We start from the raw sequence: 19,920 nt of genomic DNA, 5'->3' as shown, positions 1-19,920 counted from the left end.
ACTCTACCTCTAGGTCAATTAGATGGCGCCTAATCGCTCAGTTGTAACTGTGGCTTCACTCACAAGCTGTGTGAAGTAATTCTGGTTTGCTTGTTTTCTTAAGTAAAACTCAAATTACCGTGTTCCAAAGATCCCAAATAATGAGCAAAACAGAAGTTTGCCTAAGTATGTTGCAGTATTAAAACAGTATCTTCAGAAAATTCTTATTTGAAAATGCTAAGATACTAGTCCTTTTCTCTTGGTTCCTTCAAAGATTATCTCTAAAAAATAGATGCTATGTAAAAGGAATATTTTTACTATCATTACTTTAGCACAAGTGATCAGAGATTTTACAGGGGTCTGAAGTCAAACAAGATATGAAGAGTCCATGCTGGTTATGCTTGTGCTGAAGGAACCACTGGTCCAGTGGGGATGTAGCTGGATCTCCTGAAGGTGCTGTGATTCAGTGTATTATCTGGTGTGCAATAGTCCCTGCTGCCAGAAGGTTATTCGTTCTTCATCTTGGAACACAGCACTTACCCTTCGCTCTCATGTGCATACACTGTTTCCTGTGCTGTGATGTACCAACAGGAGCATGGGGGCACTTTCTGTCCACCTCTAGCTGGGAATTTCCAGGGAAGCATCTACCTATACTTGCAAATCTCCACAAAGAGAGTTACTGCTTCTGCATCATTTATAAACACTAAATGAAGATCTACTATATTCCAGACATTGATAAATACCAGGCAGATCAAAGTGAAGAATTCCAGACCCTGGGCTCAAAGATGTTCTCTCTCCTGTGAGGGAGACAGTCCTTTGGGCAAGTGATTAGCCATAAAGCATAAGCTCTTTCTTGAGATGTCCACAAAGTGCTGAGTTGATTGACAGGTGGATGAGGATTCTTTAAATCAAGGGAGGGAATATGAATGGAGAGAATGGGATGCACGTAGTGATCCTAGCAAGCTATCCTGTATTGCTACCGTCATTATCCTCATCAAGCTCTAATTTCCCTAGTCCATTGATCAAAGAGCCCTGTTGTCCTATTGCCCAGAGTCAATTGATCAAAGAGACCTACTAGAATGGATTCATTCTGAGATGAATTCATTGGTGTGTTATCTTCCTAATCTATAACATATGCTCTTTCAAAATTGCTGTGCATATATTGTAATTTTAAATTACAAACCAACTCATGAGTTACAAGTCAGAAGCTAACATTGATTAATAATCACAGACTAACCTTATCTGACTATTTTAAAGATAGACCCTCTAAAATGCGAGGTCTGACGGCAATGGAAAGATTATTTTACACTTTCAAGAACTAAGTAATTTCAATAATAATTAGACTATTACAGAGTACCCAAAATCAAATCAGCCTTCACTGAAGCAACTGTAGCCATAATGAAAAGCTGACAAGAAAGTATGGAAATAAAATACCTTGACAAATTGATTATATGTGTATATGGTTAATCTAAAACAACAAATGATGGGAAAATAATAAAAGCATTGTGAAAAATTCTTTATGTTAAATAATAAAGCTACAGAATTTTTTAGTGTAGTATAAACTTAATTTCCACCATGGTAATTTAATTAAAAATAAAGAATATCAAGTGTGGGAAAGATGATTTTGCAATGAGAGTCTCAAGAGAGTTGTTCAGATTCTGTAAAAATGTATTAAAAAACACTCCTTCCAGAGCCATGGAGATAGGACAAGGCTCAGGGGCTCATGCTGAGTGGGACCCTGGTCCTATCCCTGCATCTGTGTAGCCTTGGTGTCCCTTGGCAACACAGGGCCCAAGCAGCACTGCATTGTGAGGTCTGACATTAAATCATCTCGCCCATTAGTCAAGTGTCTCAAAAAGTGATACCTGAGCACTGCTTGGGACAACTCCCCCCCCCCAAATTCACTCTTTAAAGTAAGTTCTAAGTGAGTAAAGCAATGTATTATAAAAACAAAACGCTTATGAATATATTCCATCAAGAGGGACAGAGGAATTGTATAGTGGGGAAAGTGCTTGCTTGCACACACCCTACCTGACTTTGATCTCAGGTATCACATATAGTCAGTCACTCTAGCACACATTGCCAGGAGTAAGCCCTGGGTACCACTGGGTGTGAACACAATCAAATCATCAAACAAAAGTATTCAGTCAAGATACGAGTAAACTTTATGTTGTTGTTCTTTGGGGGTCATGTCCACTGTGCTTGGGGGCTTGGAGGTTGGCCACATGCAAGGCAAGTGCCTTACCTGGTGTACTATCTGTCTGGCCCAACTAGAAGCGTTTTTATTAACTTTCCTTTAAGAATACTCACAATGCCAAAGACAAGGGGATGTGACTGTAATTCCAGCACATGGATTCTATAACCAAAGCCGCAATGAAAGGCTCAAACCAAATTGTAACAGAATCAATATACTTCACATAAAGAGTACTGACTGGGCAATTTTATCAAATAAATGTGCAAATAAGAAACTAAACAAAGGCTGCGGGCAGACTGTGGACATATATACACACCAAAGAAGGAAATAATAGAAAAGTATATCCAACTTTGCAGGTGATTGAAGAAATACAGGCTATAGCAATAATAGCTTATCATTTGTAACTTAGTCGGTAAACGAAGAAGACAGAACTCCATAATGTCCATCTCTGAGGAAAGGGGTGAGGCCAGAAGTTGCTGGAAGGATCACTTGGCAATATTTATCAGTGTGGGGGATGAACTTTGTCAGCCCTAGTATGAATCACAGAAATTTGAAGAAGTATTCAAGGATAGAATCGAAGCAGTTGATTTCAGCATTTTCAGATCATAATGAAAAATGAGAAATATCCTTGATGTTAATCAGAAGAAGAGACAGTTTGTCTTGGCTGGTAATAAAAAGCTTAAGTGAAGGCATGCATCACGAAGATAAATAAGGGAAGCAGCTCACGTGGGAGACAGCCGGGAGGGGGAACAGGAACTGGGGACCAACTCGAGAACATGGGTATGTCCAGTGGAAATGTGTGTGCCCACTATTATCTGTGGCCGTGAGATAATGCTGAGCCAGAACTGCCAGATTTCCCCATTTTCTGGAAGAGCAGCTGGGACTCTGTTTCTAGTATGAATCATAAAAGAAAGCATCTTGGGAGTCTTATAGGCATATGCCCGAGTTTGACTTAGGGAGAACATGCTCAAATTTGTATAATGAAATGCGAGGTGATTCCATCATTTTGGTAGATTTTTAATAGTGTCTGCAGAGTTACTCTCCCTCCATGGGGTGCAAATCATCTGTCCCCTCTTCTGTTACCTGGCAGTGCTGCACGTAGTGGTAGTGGAGGAGATCTCTACTACAGTAGCTCTGGGCCATCCACCAAATCTCTCTCCCCAGGCAGACAGATGTGAGTGGAAGTGGCACATGCATGTCAAAGGACCACACCTCTGCCCGGCCTTACTTTCGACCTCTGTCCCACTGAGGATGCCTCAATCCTCGGCTTGGAACAGCATGTGAAACAGCCACAGTAGATGTCCTTCAACTCCAGAAACACATATACACAAGAGAAAAAAAAAAAAGGAACATTAAAAAAAGGCAGTTACAAGGCACCAAACTGTTGGTGAAGTTAACTAGTCTGGTGTAAACTTAACTAGTAAACTGTTTTAGAGTGTGACAATCTGGGGCTAGAGAGGTAATACAGCAAGTGAGACACTTTCCTGGCACATGGTTGAAGCAAATTTCGATCCCCGGCACCACATATGAGTCCAAGCACCACCAGGAATGATCACTGAGATGGAGCCAGGAGTTAGTGCTCAATAAAACAGGGATGACCCCCAAACAAACAAAAATTATGATCATTTCATTGACATAGAAATCTCTTTATAAACTTGCTGAAGGAGAGACAGGACAAGCAGCAAATCAAAAAGCGTAGCATGAAATGTTGCACGTAAAATTTCTGTTTGTAAGCCCCTATAGATTCATTAGGGAGGAGTCTGGGGGGTATGGGAGAAGTGTAGGTGATAATTGAGAAGTGAGACGGAGGATGAATTTTAGTTTTTTGTTTTTGTATTTCTCTGAAATTTTCACTTGCTGTAAGATACGGTGTAATAAGAAATTAATATTTTATAAAGTTGATGGTGGAAAGAAGTCACAGACACACATAGAACATAAAAAAAAAAATTCCATTAGAAAAATTGCCCTCCTAAGAAAAAGTAAATATCTGTCTGATCACAAAAATGGGATTACGAGGCCAAAGGATAGTATAGGGGATAAAACATTTTCCCTCATGTTGCCAGTCCTGGCTCAATCCCTGGCATCATAGGTGGCCCCAAAGTGCCACCAGGGTCACCCATGAACGCAGAGCCCAGAATAGCCCTTGAACACCACAGCTTTGGCCTGAACCCACTCCCCCAAATTCAATTGCCCAACCAAAACTAGTCAAGGCTTTCCCAAGGAAGACTGGTGCAAGCCAGGAGGAATGGCACCGGGGCTCAGAGGACCTGCGTGGCAAGCACATGGTCAGAAGTTCAAGTCCCTGATGCCATCGTGCTCATCCCGTGCAGCCCTGGCAGCTCTACTATCTGAACCTGTCATCTCTGCTGCCTGTGATCCCCAGTACCACAGTAGATGTCTTAGCTAAGCAAATAGTAAGTGTGTGGAAGCATCACACAGGGGTGTGACCCCCAGTGAGCAATGTCACTGAAGAGATTTGTGAACACCACCACTCAGAAGTGTGACCTGCAGCGAGCAAGTGTGTGAGCTACTGCAGCGGCCCCGGGCAAGCCCCACAACCCTGACAGTTGCACCTCCACTGAGAGAACAACCCTTGGAAAGCATATTTGCAAAGACTGCAACTTCAGGAGAGTCCCTCTCAGTGAGCACTGCAGCTGAGTGTATGAGCCACCCATCCCAATGGACACTACAGCTAAATCCCAATGGACAGCTAAATGGGTGAGCACCACAGCTTGGTGTGTGGTGCACTACTGGTCATTGTGGTCACATTGTGACACAATGAAGGGAAGGTGGTCAATATAAAATAAACGTGTATGCTAAAAATAATTAAAAATTAAAAAATTAAAAATAAACATGTATGTCTATATTACACATATACAAAGATCATAGGGCAGAGATTTCTTTATCAGGATTGCAAAAAGAATAGTGTACATTGAGTTAATGAAGACAATGTGGTCATGGCATAATGCAGTTACATGAGCCTTTTTTGGAGAAGTTGAGAACTCAGTTCTACTTCCAGAAACTTGTGCCATAATCAAGCTGACAAGCAAGTGGAAGAGGAATGGAACTTTGTAGTCAGTGGTGTTGGGTGATTGATGTTTCATATGAAAAGATGAAAAGAGAACAAACGTAGTGCCCTACCTCACATCATAACTCAAAATGAATGTCTCACGCTTTAAAATGTTTAATATAGAAAGTAATGTGAGACATTTAGAAGTCAATTTACATAAGAACTTAATAACTCTAAAAAAGGGAAGGATTTCCTTAATAAAAAGCTGAAACTTTAGTCCTCCGTGTCTGGTCTTCAGCATCTTGTCCCCCAACATCTAGTCTTCAGCATCCAGTCCCCACTTTCTCATCCCCAACATCTAGTCTTCAACATCTTCAACATCTCCTTCCTCTTACCCCGTACAGCATAGTAATATAGAAATCATGAAGGGTGGGGGTACAAAGGTGAGGTTGAACATTATCATATCAGGGCTGGATCAATAGTACAGAGAGTAGGGCACTTGCCTTGCACGCGGCCGACCTGGGTTTGATTCCCAGCATCCCATATGGTCCCCTGAGCACCGCCAGGGGTAATTCCTGAGAGCAGAGCCAGGAGTGACCCAAAAAGCAAAAAAAAAAAAAAAAAAAAAAAAGGAAAGAAAGAAAAAGAACATTATCATATCAACAAAGAGATATAAAGCCACTCCTCTAGGGGATTAACTCAAGGAAAAAATCTCATCTGAGGATTCAGCACTCCAGATTCCAAGTAATTCACTCTAGGGTTGGATTCCATCCAGGGTGTATTGCTTTCTCCTTTCCTCAGGATGTAATCCATTTAAACAGTCATAGTAAATTTACTTCTTATAATTTTTCTAGCAATATCATTTTGTATGAACACAGTAAGTAAGAGATATACTAAGTTTAAAGTTGGTTCTTCCTGGGGACATCTTGCTGTATAGTCCAGACCACAGCCCCAGGCCCGGTTAGTCTTTCCTAACCCCAGCAGAGAGCAGAGTCCTTATTCAATTACTTCCTTTTGGGTCATGACACAGTTTTCTCATGACCGTGCTCTTAATTTATAGTTAAGTATTATGGTGCTTGGCCTGGCCCATTTCAGTGCCAGGGTAACTCATAGCTTGCCCTGGGTCCAACCTGTCCCTAGTCAGGACCCTGCTCTTAGAGTGATAGGAACTAAGGGCAACTGAGGCTTAAGTCAAGTAAATATGGATGCCCAGGAGTAAATAGTATTTTGGAGTTAGTTAACTCCCATGTTACAAAGCATAGCATCAACTGTCTTCCTGTGTCTATGCAAAAAGGACATTGCTAAATAAACAATTTAAATCCTTTAAGTCCTTTAAGTGACTTAAAGGAAAGAGAAAAGCAATATAGGATTATTTGTGCCTGATGGAATTGGGTGTGCCTCAGTTGCACTGTTGTAGGAGTGGCTTAGTAAACCTTAAGCTCCCTGGGGGAGGAGCAAGGACAACCCAATGTTATCCAACACAAAAGTATACAAAGAACACTGACAAATCAATAACAAGGGTTAAGAGGCAATGAAAAAAGAAAAAAACTAATGGTCAAAGGATTTGACAATCATTTCACAGAAGAGGGCATATCAATGGTCAATAAACAGGAACAGGACTCAATTATAAGAAATGTCAATTAGGGCACAAGAAGCTACAATTACACACTCATCTGATTTGCAACACAGAGGAAGTTTGCCAGTATCAAATAATGGCATGGATGTGAAAACTTCCCGCTTCTGCTGGGCTTATAAATTAATAACCATTTTAGAGCATCATACTCATAAGTCGATTAATTGATACTTTTGTTCTGCTACCTAAAATGGAGACATAGTTCTCTTGTTGGGGGTACATTTTTTTTCTTATTTCATCATTAATTTTTTTGCACACAAGTCCTTAAAAAAATATCAGTCCCAGGACTGGAGCAACAGTACAGCAAATAAAGCCACTAAAATCCATGGCTATACCCTTCTCTAGGCTGGAAACGCTGGGGCTCCCGCAGGAAGGGAGTCCCCACCCTGCTAAAGTCCCAGCAGCTACTCCCACACATCACAGCTGCTGCCATGCCAAGGACCCACACTCCACTGCTTTACAGCTAATCTCTGCAGAGATGTCAAACTGATGAAAACTTCCATCCTCCCCAACCTCCACATACTTTGGAAGCATTGGCATACACACCCACATTCCAAAGCCATCAAAACTTACTGGCCCACTTCTACAGATCCTGGAGCATGCAGCCACAAACATGGCCACAGAACACCTCCAAAATCCACAATACTGGGGTTGGAGTGATAGTATAGCGGGTAGGGCATTTGCCTTGCATGCAGCCGGCCGACCCAGATTCAATTCCCAGCATCCCATATGGTCCCCTGAGCACCACCAGGAGTAATTCCTAAGTGCAGAGCCAGGAGTAAACCCCCTGTGCGTCACCAGGTTTTACCCAAAAAGAAAAAAAATCCACAATACTGATAACCCAATAAGAGCTCATCAAATGCTCATTTCACAAAAACAATAACACAGAAGGCTCAACTAACAACAAACAGTAAATCCTGAATGATTCCATGGTGAGATATGACAATTTTCACAGATTTCCTTTTACCAAAGTATTTTTGGACAGTTCCATTAGCCATTTAATGCTAATGAGCAATATAAAATAAATTATTTTGTGTGTGTTAAGGGGGCAGGATGGGGGAGTGAGTGGGAAACTGGGGACAATGATGTAGGGAAGGTCATACTGGTGGAGGGATTGGTATTGGAACATTGAATGCCCGTAACAACTGTACTATGGACAACTTTATAATCCATGATTCTTAAATAGAGAAAAAATACATTGATTAAAAAGAAAAGGGTACATATTTTGAGTGGCTGGTTCTTAAAAGCCTATTGAAGAAGATTTTCAGTACCTCCTGGAGGGGGTTGGCGAACTGAGAAGGTGATTGTTAACTGATTGCAAGGTTTCTACTGTTTTACTTTTCCTCATTTCATCCAGTGCCCTTTGCTTCACTTCTCACTGTTTCTTGTGTGATATTTATTTTAAAATATTGAATCACCAAGGAAAGTGTCAGGGAAGTACAGCTCAGTTCACCTCAGACAATCCCCTAGTTTCACGCTCACCTGCAAAACAGCCTTCATGGTGAGGTTATTATTTCAAAGTTCAGGAAGTAAACGAATTAATCAAAAATAAATAAACAGTCAAGCAAATACCTTGCTTGCTGCTCTCAAAAGACCCCAGACATCAGTGCTAAAATTCATGATGCCTTGAACTGCCATTTTGAACTAAGTAGTTGTGATAAAACCCTCACAATCCCTGAGTCCACTCTTCTGGAATTAAGTTCTGGAAACTGCTCCTGTCCAGTTTGCTTGAGATATTGATCTATGAAATATCCCAACGCTCTCAGCAGAGTTTGGGGCCCAGAGTATAATAGGATAAATTATGTTTTCTTTTCCACATCTGCACACTGAGATTGTTTTGGAGATCTTTCAACTTAACTCATTATAATCAAGTTGTACCAGTCTTTGTTTTAATAAGATTCTAATCTCGAGGTCTATCCTTCGCATCAATGACTTTACACTGTTAATTGCTTTCTTGTCCTCCATTAAATTGCGGTTGCAATTGCTTCATCTTAACAGGCGCTTTGTGTTTTGTATTCTGCCCCATGTGCTGCAGACACACTTAGTAGCATCATCTTCCTAAAGAACGAAATTACCTATTATCTCCTTAATCTTGATGTACTTTTTTTTATGTATTTGGTTCCTAGCTAGTGTCCAACCAGGAAGCTACATATTATCATCATTTTTTAAGCCTTTTTTTAAAAAAAAAAAAAAAGCAGCATCGTCTGGTGGGCCAGAATTTATTTCTAGATGAAACGCCCCTAGTGCATTCATTTATTGTTTTATAGGACCAATTAAAAAGACAAAGGGATCTATTCTCCCCTGGATACAAAGAGTGACTTCCATTAACATTAATGGAAGAGAAACACTGGCCTGGCGTCTAGTGGAACCATCATATCTGGAGGTGACAAACAGCAGAATCTGAAGTAAGCACCCCTGTGGTTTCTGGAGAGAAGCCACTGACTGAAAGCCATCAGCTCAGTCTGCACTTGTGTCCCCTGCCTCAATCCCCCGCTCCCCCAGTCACTCACACACACACACACACACACACACACACACACACACACACACACATTCACAGCACATGCTTTCTGCTCGCTTATACATTAAAGAAAATCAGGGAATGATTTCGAGACAGTTCCTTCCTTCACTTCAAATCGGTTGTGAGTCTGTTGTTTTAACACCGGTGGCACAGCTTACAGAAGGAATTTGGTCATGAAAAGCAGTCAGGGTTTGACAGGGCTTTGCTGAAGTCTGCTCCGTTGAGACCTGTTTTTAGAGGCAGCGGTGGATGGAGGAACCTGTTACCTGCAGAACTCCAGACACAGAAGCTTGGCCCGCGAGGGAGGCTGCTGTCTGGGTCAAGCGTATCTTTCAACACATCTTGCCTGAAATCTATCAAAATCTTGGACTGCTCCTGACATCCTGGTGCCACTCTGAATCTTTCGTTCCTCTGGTGCACAGTTGAGGTTTAATCTGATGGAAATTGGGGAAGTTTCTCTTTTATCATTCCTTCGCTGTTCATTGTTTGGGAGTTGAATGATCTCCCTTGTGGATCGCTTCACATGAGATCATCCTTGTGGTGCCGTTGCTTTGTTTTGTTTTTAGTTTTGGGGCCACACCCAAGGAATGCTCAGGGGCTACCCAGGCTCTACAGTCAGGAATTACTCCTGGCAGTGGTCGAGGAGTCATCTGTGGTGCCAGGGGGTGAACTGGGATCGCCCACATGCGAGGCAGGCATCATAACCCCTGTGCTATTTCTCTGGCCTCCATCTTAGTTTTGTTTATCTGCTATTGTTGGAGGGGCTGCTCCCAGCAAAACTTGGAGGCCTATAGAATTCTAGGCATGGGACCTCGGGCCTCACACGTGCCAGAACACGTGGACTAATATTCCTTACCCGACTCTCATCTACTCCCCCCTAAATGTCATTTATTTTGCACCTGCTGGGTATTGAGTTTCCATTTTTAACCTTTGAAAACGTGCTTCAGAGAAACAAGCAGAGTTCTGATCGATAACCCTCACCTTGGTGTCTGCCCACCCACCCTCCACCGCCTTGGCCTCGACTTACATTCGCTCCAGAAACCGGGCTCAGAATAATCACCTTCTGCCTCCCGTCCCCACCCCCAGGACTGCTTAGCGCTCTCTGCAAAACATTGTCACGCTCGTATTGACCTGGAAAATGCTTCTGCGAGCATTTCCGCCTTTAATTGCTTCCATTCTTAACTATGATAAATTCCTTGCTTCTCAGTAGTACCTGCACCTTCCCTTTGGAGCCAAAAAAGAGTCCGTCAACTTCCTTAGCCAGATTTCCTTTTATTTATTTATCTTTAGCTTAAAATGTGAGTCTATTCCTATCCTCTATTTGCCACCTTTAATAACCTCCCTTTTATCTTGGGATCCAATTCAATCTTGATCTACTTGGGTCAGAATTCCCTAAAGAAAGACCTTTATTTTCTTTTCATAGAAATAAACCTTTTCCTTTCCCATTTGTCAGTTTTTGAAGTGGTTTTCTAATGTTGCCTGCAAAAGCGGCCAGCAAGGGTAAGCGGGGATAGCAAAAAGGAAGTCCCATAAGCACCTCAGTTACATAAAGTGGAGCTCATTGCTTATAGGACTTGCTTCTTGCTAATCTATATATTGAGGAGGGGATTTATGACATGCAATGGTGCACAGGGTCTGTCCCTGAGTAACCCCTGGCAGGGAAACATACACGGTGGCAGGGATCAAACCAGGGTGGGCCGCGTGCAAGACAAGCATTTTAACTCTTGGACAGTCTGTCTGGCTCTGTATACTGTTTCAGTGCTTCCACCATCCCATTCCTGCTTGCTGTGTCTGTTCATTAATCAGAGAAGTGGGTACCCAGCAGACTAGAGGTGTGCAAGCATTAGCCTGAGACCAGGATGCAGGTGTGATGTGGATAGAAAAAAAGGGGTGAAAGGAAGTATGACTGGGCAGGCACAGTATGATTTTAAGAAAGTTTCGCACAGGCCAACGGGAAATCTAGCAGGTCTGTTCACTATTAGAGTAATCCTGCACCAGACAGGAGGAAGGGGCCAGAAAAATCTTTCTACCATGCTCCTCGTGAGCTGTGAGCAACGGGAGGCGGGGAGGGGGGGGCGGGGAGCCTAGCTGCATCCAGGGGGATGCTTTGCGGGTGAGATAGGAGACCAGGGGCTCTCAGGAAACTCTGTGCAAACAAATGGCTCCTTGCTAGGCCACCCCACCCAGTTCTTCGTTTCTCACTCATTGTATTGCAGTTGCCCTCACAGGAAGATATCAGCAATCCATCAAGACAGTTTGCCCATCAGTCCTTCTCCAGTGCCAACTTTTGCTCCTTTGGGAATCATCGTGGGATGGCTGATGGGCAGTGCAGATTTTATCCCCGAAGCACTGAAATTGATGAAAACCATACATCAATTAAATTAGCTCCAAGGCGCTGCCATAGCCAAGGTTTAAAATCCATTTCCTGTTGCCCAGTTCTAAATTATATACAGCCGTGTTTGTAGGAGCACATAACAGGTTGTAGAGCCCAAACACCCTTTAGATGTATTGATAAATGACTGCCAACATAAAGGCGCCCAGAGATTGAATAAGCCCCCTACCACTTTCACCTTCTCAGAGAGATGAGGAATATAAAGTCTGTAGTCGGGTCTTGTCCAAAGGAATTGTTCTGTTTTCAATCGAAAGTTCATTCTCTTGCCCTCCAATTTCTTGTTCTGTTCAGTGCCAGTTCATGGTGTTCTTGGTAAATTGGAGGAATTAGGATTGTTTTAGCAGGTTCATCCTCACCTGCCCTTCTTTAGGATGAATGTCACTTCTTCCGCACTTCATAAATGACAGACTCACTTAGGAAGAGTCCAGGAAGTTCATGGGAAACTCAAGATTATTATAACACCATCTTCATACTTACATAGATTAGAAAAGGAGCTAAACTCAAGGCCTGGGTCCCCAAACTACAACCAATGAAAGTGTAGGTGGAGAGAAACATTGGTTTCCATTTCAAAGATGCCAGTCTAGTCCCAGAATTAATGGCCCATGCATATAAATTTGACCGTAAAGTATAAAACTCTCCATGAGAACTCAATTAGATGCGCTATACCTACGTGAATAGGACATCCATCTGTATGACTGCTTCCCTGCAGTACATGTTCTTGACCCAGTACCTCTCTTTATAAAGTGCTTACTTATCTAAAGGTCAGGAGCCACGTCTGTCGTGTGCGCCATAGACTCTCAGTATCCAACACGCTACCGTGCATATAGCGGGGCATGATAAATAATTATAGTAATAAAATAGAATTTAATCCCCACTTGTGTCTTTCAAGCTTTCATATCACCTCAGTTGATGAATGACCCGGTTTACAAAGTGACCTACTGAAAAAACTCCATTACACTTTGCAATGTGTGTTGCGGAATTTTTTAAAGACTCCGCACTGTAAAGAGAAACCGGAGGAGGCGAGGCCCTTTGACTAGTATGACTGTGCCTGTCTTTCATGCCCTTGATTTCCAATGTTTATGCTCCTCGCTGTGACATTATTTTTATTGATAGGCTTTGTGACAAATAAATGTCTACGGTTACAGCTGTAGCTGTTGAAAAAGTTAGAAACATAATTTACATTTTCATTAATGAAGTGATGTATCTAACAATGGAGATTTTTTTTTTTCCAAAGCTAGGTTTCTGCTAATGAATTTTGAAAGCCAGTGGTGGATCGGCAAAAAAAGCAAAATGGACAGGAGTCTTGAGAATTTTTTCTGGATTCAGACTCTGCTCTGGCTTCCCATGTCCGAGGTGCCAGTGACAGTTTTGTAAAATGGGAGGGAAGGTGCATCTCTCAGACTTGGCTCTGAGATCAGAAGGGGTCGATGAGAAGCGCACAACAGACTCTGCATTGTTCTTTCTCCACACTTGACACGCGCCCCCTGCCAAGCAATCACAGTGGACTGCAAACAAAATAGGTGCTTATGACTTGTTTTGATTCATCTTACTTTCAATATTTGGTGATACTTTAATTATTTTAAGCAGCTTCAACTAGGAAAGAAACAGCTGTCGTCATTAAGCTGTTAACTCTTCAGCTGCCTCCAACAGAACTGCACATTCCCCCTATCTTTGTTCTCACAAACCTCCCACTAGACACCGGTTGCCTTGAGGACCAGAATTGTATGCTGGTCTTCCTCTTCACCATGGTGGCCACTGAGCTGAATTCTTAAATGTTAAATGCACTTTATCCTTTCATTATTTGCACATGTATAAAATTTATTATAAATTGATCTTAGATTGTATAAGCGTGTTTGGATCTTTATATACCTCTGGTGTACCTGCTTATTACCCTTATGCTATTGATGGGAAATCCACAGAACAGAGAGCTGGAGTGACCCGGCAAAGATCACACAGTTCAGTGAGGGGAAAGCCAGGACTACAGCTGGAAGTTGAGTGGTTGCCAATTCTCGTCTTTCAGTCTTGCTACATGCTGAAAACAATTCTCTCAGCACTGAAAAGGGAGTCATGCTAGCAAACTGAATGACTGAATTAGTGATAATTCAGTGCTAGAATGTCCACTGTGGTTTTCATTGTAACCCAACCTCTCCCTTTTGGTACATATACACTATAAAAGAACCATCTTTATAGTTGAGTTTTAGATGTGAGATTTAGCACAGTGATGGGCCCAGGAAAATACTTCAGAATGGAAGCAAAGTTCCATTTTCTACTCTAAAATAGAAAACGAGAACTACGAAACTAGGGAATGTCTACAAATGTACGCAATCTTTCCTGGTGGTTAAATTCAGAATATGTCGGTGTTTCCATGCACGTGCAAACAATCTTTAATCTGCTCATGTCATGAGACTGCAAAAGGAAGCAGGAGCTCACTGAATAACTGTGTCCAGTTCTCTGCAAGACATTGTCAATAAAAATTTTCAAATCAAAATTATATTTAACATCTCCAATATTGTATCATCAGATGCATTTCACATGAGTACATTTTACTGTATTTTATCTGACATACAAAAAGTGTCTGTGAAGGTGAACTTTACCTGGCCTTTTTATGACCCACTTTGATTTACTCCTTGACAAAATGCCCAGCGAGCTGCCTATTTCTACATGTGTTTTCTTATGAGTTTCACAGGTAACCATTTTTCTTAAGCAACAGGTATTTTACCTTATACATTACCATGCCGATGCTGAAACTATTCATCTCTCTCCATGTTTCTAGTTTTATAGTTCTAAAACCCATTTCCTGCATAGAACAGCAGAGAGAACAGCTATATATGGCAAAGGGAGGTTGGAACTAGAGCAGGAAAGGGCTGAGAATGTGTGATGAGCTCTCCTACCTTCCAGATCCTAAGCTTCCAGGGGACAGTGGTGGACCTTCCTCATCACCAGATCTTCTGCTTCTCTTAGCACCTAGCACAGGTTCGGCTGGGCAGCAGGTTAGAGGAGCTTTTCCGTATGGCCAAGACAAATGGATTGTCACACCCAGCAGTATCGGGCAGTGTGCCATCCCTCCCATGCCATCACATTGACCAGTCCTTCCCTCTTGCCCCATCAGCCACTTTTAAAGACCCTTGGTATTATATTGGGTCCACTAAGGCAATCCAAGATAATCTCCTGCCTCAAAATCCTGAATTCACTTATGATGGTGATAATATTTATTGCAGGTGTCATTTCACTTTAGTTTAGGTGACATGGTTACAGTGAAGGTAGAGTTTTTAGTATTGATGCCCAGATTTACTGCTCACCACCACCAGAGTGCCCACAGCTGCAGTTCAATCCTATCAGCCAAGTCCTTTAGCCATGGAAAAGATACCAGGAGCGTGGGCACGGTCATCTTAGAAGGGTGAGTTTTATTCTGCCAGTCGCTGAGGCCACACGTCACTCTTGATGAATAGAGATTCCTTGGAGCCTGGCTCAAAAGGACTCTGGGGACATGTCCGGGCGTGTCCACCTCATCTCTGCACAGCCCTTGTCCTCCTCCCACTCTGCCTCTGAAGATGAAGCCGCCTTTCTTTCTTCCTGATCATTCCTTATTCTTAAAACCTAGGAGCCAGGAGGTTCTCCATCATCCTTTAGTCTCCTGAAAATGGCGCCTGTGAGGTGGGCCTGTCAGGAGGGAGAGCGGCTTGCAGGTGAGAGAGATGTATGCAGATTCATCTTCTTTTCCTTCCTCATCTTTATCTCTCTGGGTTTTCCCTCCTGATTCAGAAAAAAAATACATATATTTTTTAGACAGTCACCAGATGTAATGAATCCCTTCAGGACGTGGTGCGACCTTATCTGCCTCTCCCTAAGCTGCAGCTCGGCTCTTCAAACTCTGAGCCCACTGCCAGCTGCCAGATGCACCTCTCACTGCGTCTGCTGCACCCAGCCCTCCTGAAAACAGGTCTGCTACATGCACCCGACAAAGGAGGTTACTTAAAGTTCCCTGTGCATGCGTGCGTGCGCGTGCGCACACACACACACACACACACACACACAGAGAGAGAGAGAGAGAGAGAGAGAGAGAGAGAGAGAGAGAGAGAGAGAGTTGGAAGAATAGGAGGAAAGGTGTACGGATACAGCCATTGCTAGAGGAATTCTCTCTGCAATATTACGGTGATTGTCTTGCCTTCAAAAATAGGTACAATGATTGTGAATGGGTATAAATGCATGAATTCATGGGGGAAATGTATCTTTCACTTCAGAAGGTATAGTTCCTCAGAGATGATGACTCTGGCAGTCACCAGGGATAATCTGTCTGGGAAGATGTTCAAGAAGTCATAAAGTTTCCATTCCCTAAGCAAGAGCCAGAGCAAGTAAATAAATACGATGGGAGCTTCCACCTGAGGCTGTGGCACCTGCTTAGCTGCGGGCTGGGAGAGAGACTAAGAGGAAGCTCTTCTGATCAGGTCCTGTCCCTGAACATCCCTCTTCTTCCTTGCCTGATGCCTCAGCACCAGTTGCCCAAGGGAACTCAAGAAGACCCCCATCAGCATCTCCTCTCTCCCAGATCACTTCCCCCGTGGAGGAAGATGCCAGAACCATGCTCTTGTTCGGCAGGAAGAGCAAGGCCGCACCAGCAAACTAAAGAGGAAGTTGTTCTATTGTTGGCTCCCTCTTCACCCTCAAACCCATCCACAGACCTCTTGATCTCTTTTGGCTCTCTATCAAAGGTACCGAATCGGACTATTCTGGGCAGGTGTATTTCCCCCACATCCATTTCTGTCTCGTGGGAAAGTCATTCAAGACCTGGGCTATGCTCCTTCCTCCTCAGAGACCTCTGTGCCCGTGGCTATGCCTCACTCGCTCACCGGGCAATTCCTGCCCATTGTCAGTGCTCAGCATCCCTCTGTGAAAAGCTTCCTAATGACCAACACCACCCAATGCACACAGCACAGAAAGGTCATTAATGAATATTGTATGCTAACCTTTAATGCACTATACCGGAGGTAGGTGTCTAACAGGATTCTCCTGCTGACTTCCCATCCAAACAGTTTGTTCAGAGGAGCTTGTGGAAAACCAGAGAAGCCAAGCTAAATGAATTTTTTGTCTGTCTTCTAGGGACATTTAAGTGTTTATCATGAGACAGAGGCCAACAGGGAAGAGGGAGAATGAAAAGAAACCAGAGCAATCAAATGGGAAAAATCAAGGCTTCTTATGCTGTGTGGCAAGGAATTCTTCCTTTAAGACACAAATAGCTAAATTTCCACCAAAAAAAAAATGGATGCTACCTATTTCCTCTTTACTCTATGGCTTATAAGTTGCTTTCCTATTCATGGTGTCACTGGCTTCTGGTAATAACCCTATGGAATTTGCATCATATAGATAGTGAAAATGAGGACACACAAGGCAACTGACTTGTCCTAAGTAACAAAGCTAGTGGGTGGCATCAGGATGGGGTGATGGGGCGTTGCGGAGTGGCCTTTAATTTTAGGAACTTGTTCCTTGCTCCATTGGAAAGTTTAATGCCTGCAGAACCATCGTTGGTGATCCATTTCCTGTGTGTGCATACCTTAATAGAGCTCCGTATGGTGCTCTTCCTTCCCGGCCTGCTTTCCTTACCATCGCACCATGTGCTCACAGCAGACTATTAAACGATCTAATCGCATGCTCTGACTTAAACAGCTTCCTAACTGTTGGGGTGAGAGGAAGAACTGAGTTGGGAAGAACTACAGGGGAGACTAGCACCCCAGTCCTGGAAGTCTTTCTTGATAATGAAGACATCAAAGGCTAAAGTGGGGTGTGTGTGGAGATGGAGTACAAAAATGGCACCAACAAATGGGATCAAACATCGATTGCTTCATTACACGGAAACACACAGATAAGGTCCTTTGAGGCTCAATTCAGAAAGGATAACCTGTACAGAAAATCCATGGCAAATTGGACTGATAAATGAGAAATAACATGAAAAACCTAGGATATAATTCATATTAATTAATATAGATATTAAAACAACTCACTTGCCAAATTAATAACAATTCAATACATATTGTATGTATAGATGCTGAAACAGGCATATTTTAATTGCTGCTCTTAGAGGTTCAGACTAGCCCTTTCTTCTAAAATAAATTAGAACTATACATCAAACTTCCCAAATATTTCTTTACTCTGTAATTTTCTATTTAAAAAAATGAAAGAAATTTAGGGAAGACATTAGAAGTTTGATCAGTAAAAACAGAAAAATGTGAACCAGCATTTCTTATAATGGTGAAAAATCGTGATCAATTTACGTATATGTTCAGATTGTTGTGTGTTATAACAACACAAGGACTATTTGATTGCATCGAGAAATGTCAGATTGTCAAAGTGTCAGGTTGGCAGTACATCCTCCTGAAGTCATGGAAAGGTGTATGTGCTCTTTACTGGGTGGGAATCGAGATGTCATTGGGACCATCCTCCAACCTGGAGAAGGGGCTGATGGACCAGCAGCAGGTCCTGGACTGAGGACCCAATGTCTTGACAGTGGTCACATGTAAGCTGGTAGCCTTGGAAATGTCTCTCACTGTAGCATAGTGCTCCCACCACTTCGAGGTGCTCCCCTGCTCCTCCCTCACAGGATGCTTGTGAACTAATAACATGCATTAGAACTGCCCTAGGCAGAGAAAGCTGCATCCTGTAGTCCAGAACACAGGCAGAAGGGAAGGAGGGTGGGAAGGGGGCAGAATTTATCAGTGGGATGGATAATAAAGCATGAAAGCACTTGATGAAGTAAATGGTCGTAGATGGTAGATGTATGAGAAAATACTTGAACTGATTCTGAACATTCATTCCGTTCCTCTCCCTGGCAGCACCAATCACTTCACGTGCCACTCACAACCAGTGTTTCCCCAGCCTGTGGATCACTCCCACCTACACCAACTCCCAAAGTTGATGCCCTGGAAGAGTCCTGGAAGTTGAGGGGGGTGTGGAGGGGTCACAGTGTTTCCATAGCCAGCGCTGAAGGCAGGACTTTTGTTCTGTGGCCAGTTTTTGCCACACACCAGTGACAAAACATCAGCCCAGGTGTAGAAGCAGTGCATCCCATTGTAGCTTGGGGACAGTGGCCTCCACTTCAAGGGGCAGAGGGAGGAGCATAGGGCACCCGACATGCAGTGATCAAGAGCAGGTTTGACTATTACTGCGGCCCCTGCCCAGAACCCAGCTTTCTGCTTCCAGGTACAGTATTGGGCCTGCGCCCACCCAGTGCGCAGCATCCCCAATCTAAATAAGTAAAAAGCAGGTTCCAAAGGGCTAGACCATGTCCACCGCTACAAAGGCCCGGATGAGTTTGTAGAACGTGGTGGAAATCCTTTGTGGGCATGTAGACTTCTTGTCAAATGATGATGCACAGTGAAATGATGCTCCCCACTGGTGGAGCCATGGGTTATGGTAGGTGTGGGGTGGCTGTGCAGACTGGGAATGTGATCAGCTTTGTGGGCAGATGGGGAGGGACAGTGTGTGGGGGCAAGAAAGGCGCTGGAACCCATTTGTGGAATATAGCACTGTAGCATTGTCATCCCATTGTTCATCGATTTGCTCAAGTGGGTACCAGTAACGTCTCCATTGTGAGACTTGTTGTTACTGTTTTTGGCATATCGAATATGCCACAGGTAGCTTGCCAGACTCTAGTGTGTGGGCAGGATACTCTCGGTAGCTTGCCGGGCTCTCTGAGAGGGGTAGAGGAATCGAACCCTGGTCAGCCATGTGCTAGGCAAACGCCCTACCTGCTGTGCTGTTGCTCCAAGACTGACACCTAAGGACAGTAGACACAAGGGCCAGGAATATTTCCCCATAGTTGGAACCTGCCTCATGAGCTGGGGGAGAAGGCAACTGGGGTCGAGAAGGGATCACTGAGTCAAAGATGGTTGGAGGGATCCTTCGGAATGGGAGATGTGTGCTGAAAGTAGATAAAGGACCAAACATGATAACCTCTCAGTATTATTGCAAACCTTAATGCCCAAGAGTAGAGAGAGTATGGGAGGAATTGTCTACCATGGAGGCAGGGAGAGGGTGGGAAAGGGGGAGTATACTGGGGACATTGGTGGTGGGGAATGTGCTGGTGGAGGGATGGGTGTCCGATCATTGTATGACTGAAACTCAAACATGAAAGTTTTGTAACTGTATCTCACAGTGATTCAATCAAAAAAAAAGGAAAGAAAGAAAGAAAAGAGAAGAA

At 43.2% G+C, this 19,920-nt stretch overlaps 1 protein-coding gene across 1 annotated transcript in view; it reads left to right on the top strand.

The window, feature by feature from the left end:
• ATRNL1 (attractin like 1) overlaps window positions 1-19,920 on the top strand; it is a 749,151-nt gene that overhangs the window by 694,492 nt on the left and 34,739 nt on the right. The gene's annotated exons all lie outside the window — the stretch shown is intronic.

Source organism: Sorex araneus, chromosome 11 (genome assembly GCF_027595985.1).
Source record: "Sorex araneus isolate mSorAra2 chromosome 11, mSorAra2.pri, whole genome shotgun sequence".
NCBI classification, from domain to species: Eukaryota; Metazoa; Chordata; class Mammalia; order Eulipotyphla; family Soricidae; genus Sorex; species Sorex araneus.
Note: the sequence above shows the minus strand (reverse complement) of the source record. Positions and strands in the feature narration are given on the sequence as shown.